This window comes from Ictidomys tridecemlineatus, chromosome 7, assembly GCF_052094955.1.
Source record: "Ictidomys tridecemlineatus isolate mIctTri1 chromosome 7, mIctTri1.hap1, whole genome shotgun sequence".
Classification (NCBI taxonomy): domain Eukaryota; kingdom Metazoa; phylum Chordata; class Mammalia; order Rodentia; family Sciuridae; genus Ictidomys; species Ictidomys tridecemlineatus.
The window spans coordinates 171,172,833-171,178,832 of record NC_135483.1 but is presented as its reverse complement, the minus strand read 5'-3'; the positions used below and the strand labels follow the sequence as shown (position 1 = coordinate 171,178,832).

Here is a 6,000-nt window from a genome sequence, read left to right as displayed (position 1 = left end):
CTGTAACCTTAAAACTCAACAGCATGAAAAACCAAACAGCTGGGGAAAAAATGTATCTTAAATTTTTCCACCAATTTACCACCCCCTGCCCTCTTGTTCCAGATTATCTACCCTGTTCCTTGATAAATGATATATTTTAAATCCCTCTACTCTCGTAAAGATGATGGACCTCCGCCAATCTTAGCTGGTTTCTCAGATCCAGCTTTTATTTGCTAGATTTTAAAACCAAGCTTTGCTCTCACAGTGGTGTGTTAAATACTTCATTTGCTGAATCATACCTGAAATAATAAGTTTAACAAACTTGTTTTTGAAATTGCATATATTGTTTATTTTTGGTGTTATATAGCTCATGAGTAGTAATTTATGTTTAGTAAGAAGTAGTCAAAAACTTAGTTGTAAACTATGTTGTTATACATGGTATATTTCTAGTAAGAAGAAAGGCGTCTAGTGTCAAAGGATGACATAATTGTGATCTGGAAGAAATTACAGACATAATTTTATTAACTATTCAATAAAAACATGAAGGGATGACAGTTTCGAGAAACACAGTGACTTGTTCAAGGTCACACAGCTGGTTCGCTCCAGAGTTGGCCCTGAATTTTATGGTTTTTGGCATCTGGTCCAGGACACTTTCCATCACAACGTGCAGCCTCTTAGTTTGTTGGTTTTGGGTCAGAAACATAATCAACACAGGGCAGGAAGCCTAGATTATGAAAAAGTTGGAGGGGAATCTAATGAAAACCAAGCTTTTATGAAAGTTCCGGGCAGTTGACCTGTTCTATGATGTATTCATGGTGTCCAGCTGAAATTGGAATTTGGTGAGTGGCTCTTCATTGCTCATTGACCTTCTGGTTCTCTTCCTAAATTGGTGAATTTAGAGCATACAGAGAGTGTATGAATTCTAGCCCAGTATTAAAAGTAATACGGTAACAAAGAAGAATAAACAAATTAAGAAAAAGTAGAAATAATACAGAATAAAGTAATAAAGTAATAAAAGTAAAATTTTAAGAAGTCTATTGTGAGATGATGGAGCAGCAGATGCAGAGCACCTGTTACAGGAATTTAGCTGTGATGAAGTATTTGAAAGAAAAGTATTTGGTGTCAAATAATAATATAATGGCAGCTCGAAAACCAAGGTGGCAGAATGTCAAAAGGGCAGGGTTTAGAACTTTGGGGTACACCCCCACTGGGCATACAGCTGGCATGTATGCCCAGTGGGTGTACCCCAGAACCTATTTAAATATACACACATATAACATGTGCATATGTGTATATACCTGTGTGTGTGTGTGTGTGTGTGTGTGTGTGTGTGTGTGTGTATGTATAGTTTTCATTCCATAGTGTGGGATCCTTTAGTTGTCTGTGTGATATCCATTCATAAAGAGTGTCTCCAGGAATTATTTGAGATGGCAAATAAATCTTATAAGCAATTATGAGCGAGGCAGGTCAGGTAAATAGAACCTCTTATAGAGTAGCTCAATACCCCTCTCTTCACCCCTACCTACTAGTGTCCTCACACAAGTTCCTGTCCTTCTAATTCTTCTGTCTTGAGTTTTGGAGAAAAGCTCATGTACTTGTATAAAACTATTTTCCAGTATCCACTTTCAATGTTGATCTTGTGGGAAGAGGGACCAGGATGAGAATGCAGTATGCATCTGTTGACTCAAACTTCCAGGGAAATCACCTTTGTTAAAACTACCATATAAATGTCAGGAAGCAAGACATTCAAAGTATTCTTAGTTAAGATCATTGTTTTGGTTATTGAGTCGTATAACTAAATTCAGTTGGTATCAATGTATCAATCAGAATGTGGTCATTTTTATATATTTATCTTAACATATACTCATAATTTGTATTTATATGCTAATTTCATTTTAATTTGTAAGTTAATTGTTACTATTTGAATGTTTATGTTCCTCCAAAATTCACATTGAAATTTAAGCCCCAATACAACAATATTGAGAGGTACGGACTTTGGGAGGTAGTTAGTTAGGTCATGAAAATTCTACTCTCATGAATGGATTAGTGCCTTATAAAAGAACTGGAGGGACTTAGCTAGTCTCTTCTGCCTGTCTGCCTTCTGCCATGTAAGGTCGCATCAAGAAGGCCCTTACTGGATGGCAAATGCCAAAGCCTTGATCTGGGACTTCCCAGGCTCCATAGAACTATGAGAAGAAAATTTATAAACAAACCAATAAAACAACTGAGCTAAGACACTAATCTATACCTATATTTAATATAGTTTAAAATTTCTATTGACCCCTATCCTGGGAAGTTGCTTTCTGATATCGAGTTACCTGGGAGTTGAATTTTAATTGGAGTGTTGATTGTTGAGCTGAGAGTTAAAAATTGCTTTGGAAGGATGTTTTATGGAAACTCTAGGAAAGCCCAGTGAAATATTCTTACTTCACAACTGAATATATTGCTCTAATGACCAGATAAAGGAGTCCCCAAATTTAGTCTCTTTTACTTTCAAAAAACATGAGTTCCTCTGGATGCAAAAATGATAAGTTCTGTGTAATAGAGTGGCCCCCAAAGAAGTCTAAGCCCTTATGTCTGGAACTGGTATGTTACTCTGCATGTTGAAATGGACTTTGTAGATGTAATTAGTGTTATGGAACTGGATTATCCAGGTGAGTCCAACCTAATCATACAAACCCTTTAAAGCGGAGACTCTTCTCTGGTTGGAGGCTGAGAGATAAAATAGAATAGGAGAAATTCCAAGAGTAAGAAGAGTTTGAAGTACTGTTGATTGTTCTGAGCTGTAGGGTCACTTGCAAGTTCTAGAGAGAGGTCTTGGGAAGTTAAGAGCATCCTTCTACTGAAAGCCAGCAAAATCGGAGACCTCAATCCTACAACTGCAAGAAGGAAATCCTGCCAATGACCTGAATGAACTTCCCAGAAAATTGTTTCTTAAAGCCTCCCAAAATAGAAAATAGCTTGCCAAAACCTTGTCTGGGTCTTATAGCCCCTGGAACAGAGAAACTAATTGAGCCACATTCTGCCAAGACTATTGACCCATGAATGTTGTGAGACAATAAATTATCATTATTTTAATCCTTTGAAATTTGTGGTGCCCTGTTATGGATTAGATATAGTGTCCCCCAAAAGCTCATTTGTGAGACAATGCAAGAAGGTTTGGAGGAGAAATGATTGGGTTATAGCCTTAGCCTAAACAGTGAACTAATCTCAGACGGGATTAACTGAGTGGTAACTGGAGGCAAGTGGGTGGGGTGTGGCTGGAGAAAGTGGTTCATTGGGGCCGTGGCTATGGGGTATATATTTTGTATCTGGACAGTGGATTTTCTCTCTATGCTTTCTGATCATTACTTGAGCCACTCCCCTCTGCCACACTCTTCTGCCATGTTGTTCTGCCTCACCCGGAGCCCAAGGAATGGAGCACGCTGTCTATGGATTGAGACCTCTGAAACTGTGAGCTCGCTAATAATTCTTTCCTCCTCTACAATTGTATTGGTTGGGTCTTTTAGTCACAGCAGCAAAAAAGCTGACTAAAACATGCCCTTTTACAGTAGAAATGGAAAATCAAAGCAATATTAGTGTATTTAAGATCAGTCTAAGAACACAATCTAACAAAAATCAAGAAACAAAAGCACGTGCACAGCCTCCCCACCAAACAATTTAAAGGACAAGGACAATGAAATACCAGAAAGGTCATTCAAACACCAACTGTTTTCTGTAAGATATAATGAAAAGTAAACATCTGTTTCTTTGCATAATTTTGATCAAAGGAGCATAATGTGTTTTGCACACATTTGGAGGAAAATCAACTGCATTAGGGTTTTCATCAGGGAAGAAATATACAGGTGTCAAACAGGGAGCCAGGACTCTCTGTGAAGGAGAGGGTGAGCAGTCACAGAGTCATACATTGGGTAGAAACTATGGTGCACTCAAAAGTGGACGGGAAGAAAGAGGGCTTTTCTCTGGGTTGATGTCTTATGCTAATCACTCACCTGTACTTGACAGAATTCTGTTGGCTGCTGCTCAGGTCAATGTTCCTGTAGTGCTTGTCTCTTACTGTGTGTTAATTTTATTTGCACTTCTAAAGAGTTCCTTTCAAAGTTCTAGGAAATCAGTACATATATCTAAAATAAATGTTCAATGTTAAAGGAAGAAGAATATTTTTTTGGAGACACGGGGTCCCAGTATGGTATTCCAGGCTGTCCTTGAACTGGAGCCATCTTCTTGCCTCAGCTTCCCAAGTAGCTGGGATCATGCCATTGAGGCGTGGGAAGATTTCTTTTCTCATCCTTTGTTAGGTTCCTGGTTAACACCCCAATAACAAAAGACAGATTTTTCAGAGAAAGGCATACATATTTAATTAGTATAAGTTTTATGTGACATGGGAGGCTTCAGAGATGAAGACCCAAAGAAAGAGGGACATCTCTGCATTTTTATGCTGTTTGGTGAAAGAGTGACTGTCGTGGGGAGTTATGATTGGATATAGGGGTATAATCTAATGGAAAATAAATGGGGGGAACAGCAAAGCCAGTCGGCTCAACTTCTCTGTGTTCCTGTGTCTTTAGAGATTAGATCATTTTTTTCAATGTAGGGTGGTCCATCTGTAGTGAGGCTTTATGGCCCATTTCAGGGGATAGTCAGCTGGGTTTCATGGCCTACTTCAGGGGAGATGGGGTAAAGGAAGGTGAATGTCATCCTTCTGTTATTTTCTCAAATGCTAAGGTACCATATTTTGGCTATATGTGGCCTGAACTCCATTGCAAGTATTCAACAGAAAATGCAATTTACTGCTTCTAATGGATAAGATTAGGTCCACCTGGATAATCCAGGCCCATAAACTTAATTACATCTCCAAGGTGAATTTTGACATGCAAAGAAGCACACTCATGTTCTAGAGATGAGGGCTTGGACCTCTTAAAGAGACATCTGCCTATCACAAAGAGCTTTTCAATTTTCCTTCTTATCACTCTCTCTGCTCAAGGGAACTGATAGTTGTTAATTTGGGGAACTCATACCTTTGATGGTAAAAAGGCACTGAGTTTAGGGCCCTCCACTACCTGATAATTAGGGCAGTATACTCAATTGTGGGGTGCTTTGCTGGACTTTCCTGGATTTTCTATAAGTCATCTTTTCAAAGCAATTTTCTGCTCAACAAGCAGCATGCTGTTAAAATTCACCTTCCAGGTAACTTGATATCAGGAAGGAACTTCTCAGGATAGGGAATGCAAATAACTGGGTCCATAGAAATTTTAAAATATATTCAATATAATCTACAAATTAAGGTATATACAATGGAAATTATAAATATAAACTTATTATCTATAATTTATAATTATAATATGCATAATGACAATCTATAATTAACAATTGGCCTAATTTGCTGACATTTTGGTTTATTTCACTTAAGTTAGCTTATGTATGTATTCATTTGTTTATTCAATTTTATTTCAATTTATTCTTCTCTGATACAATCAGATCTGGTGGTTGGCTACTTCATTAAAATATTCAGTCAGAAAAAATATTGAAAAAGAATAAATGCATTCTGTCATTCGTTATAGCCTTTCACCTATCTTTGGATATAGCATTGAGGCTTCTTTATGTATGGGTCTATTGCCTGAAGTCTTCATTGTCTCACTTATATTAAATACATCGGTAACAGTCTACAGTATTCCGTTTTAGTCTGCTTAAAGTGGATGAGAACTTGGGGACCTTTGCAAAGCAATTTGAGTGAAGAGTTCTAGAATTTTGTTTATTTCACCTATTCTGTAAGCTATCTTTCCCACATATAAATGATAGTATTTCCCCCATTAACCCACCATTACTAAGTCTTTCTAAGAGTTCGACCAAGTTTTTATAAAAAGACAACTTTCTCCACACTCACATTTCATTAGTTTCTATAACTGATTAAATTATGGGATTACAAAAACAAAGACAAATGTCATTAGCAGGTGTGGGAGAGTAATGGACTTTAGGTAATCTTAAAAGAGTTCAATTTACTGGAGTGAAATCACAGAATCCCAC

At 37.5% G+C, this 6,000-nt stretch overlaps 1 long non-coding RNA gene across 1 annotated transcript in view; it reads left to right on the top strand.

Moving 5' to 3' along the window:
* The first annotated feature begins 643 nt into the window (after positions 1 to 643).
* LOC144365609 (uncharacterized) overlaps positions 644 to 6,000 on the top strand; it is a 70,746-nt gene continuing 65,389 nt past the window's right edge. Inside the window, exon 1 of the long non-coding RNA XR_013424267.1 lies at positions 644 to 818. This is a non-coding gene — a long non-coding RNA (uncharacterized LOC144365609). The remainder of the gene's footprint in view (positions 819 to 6,000) is intronic.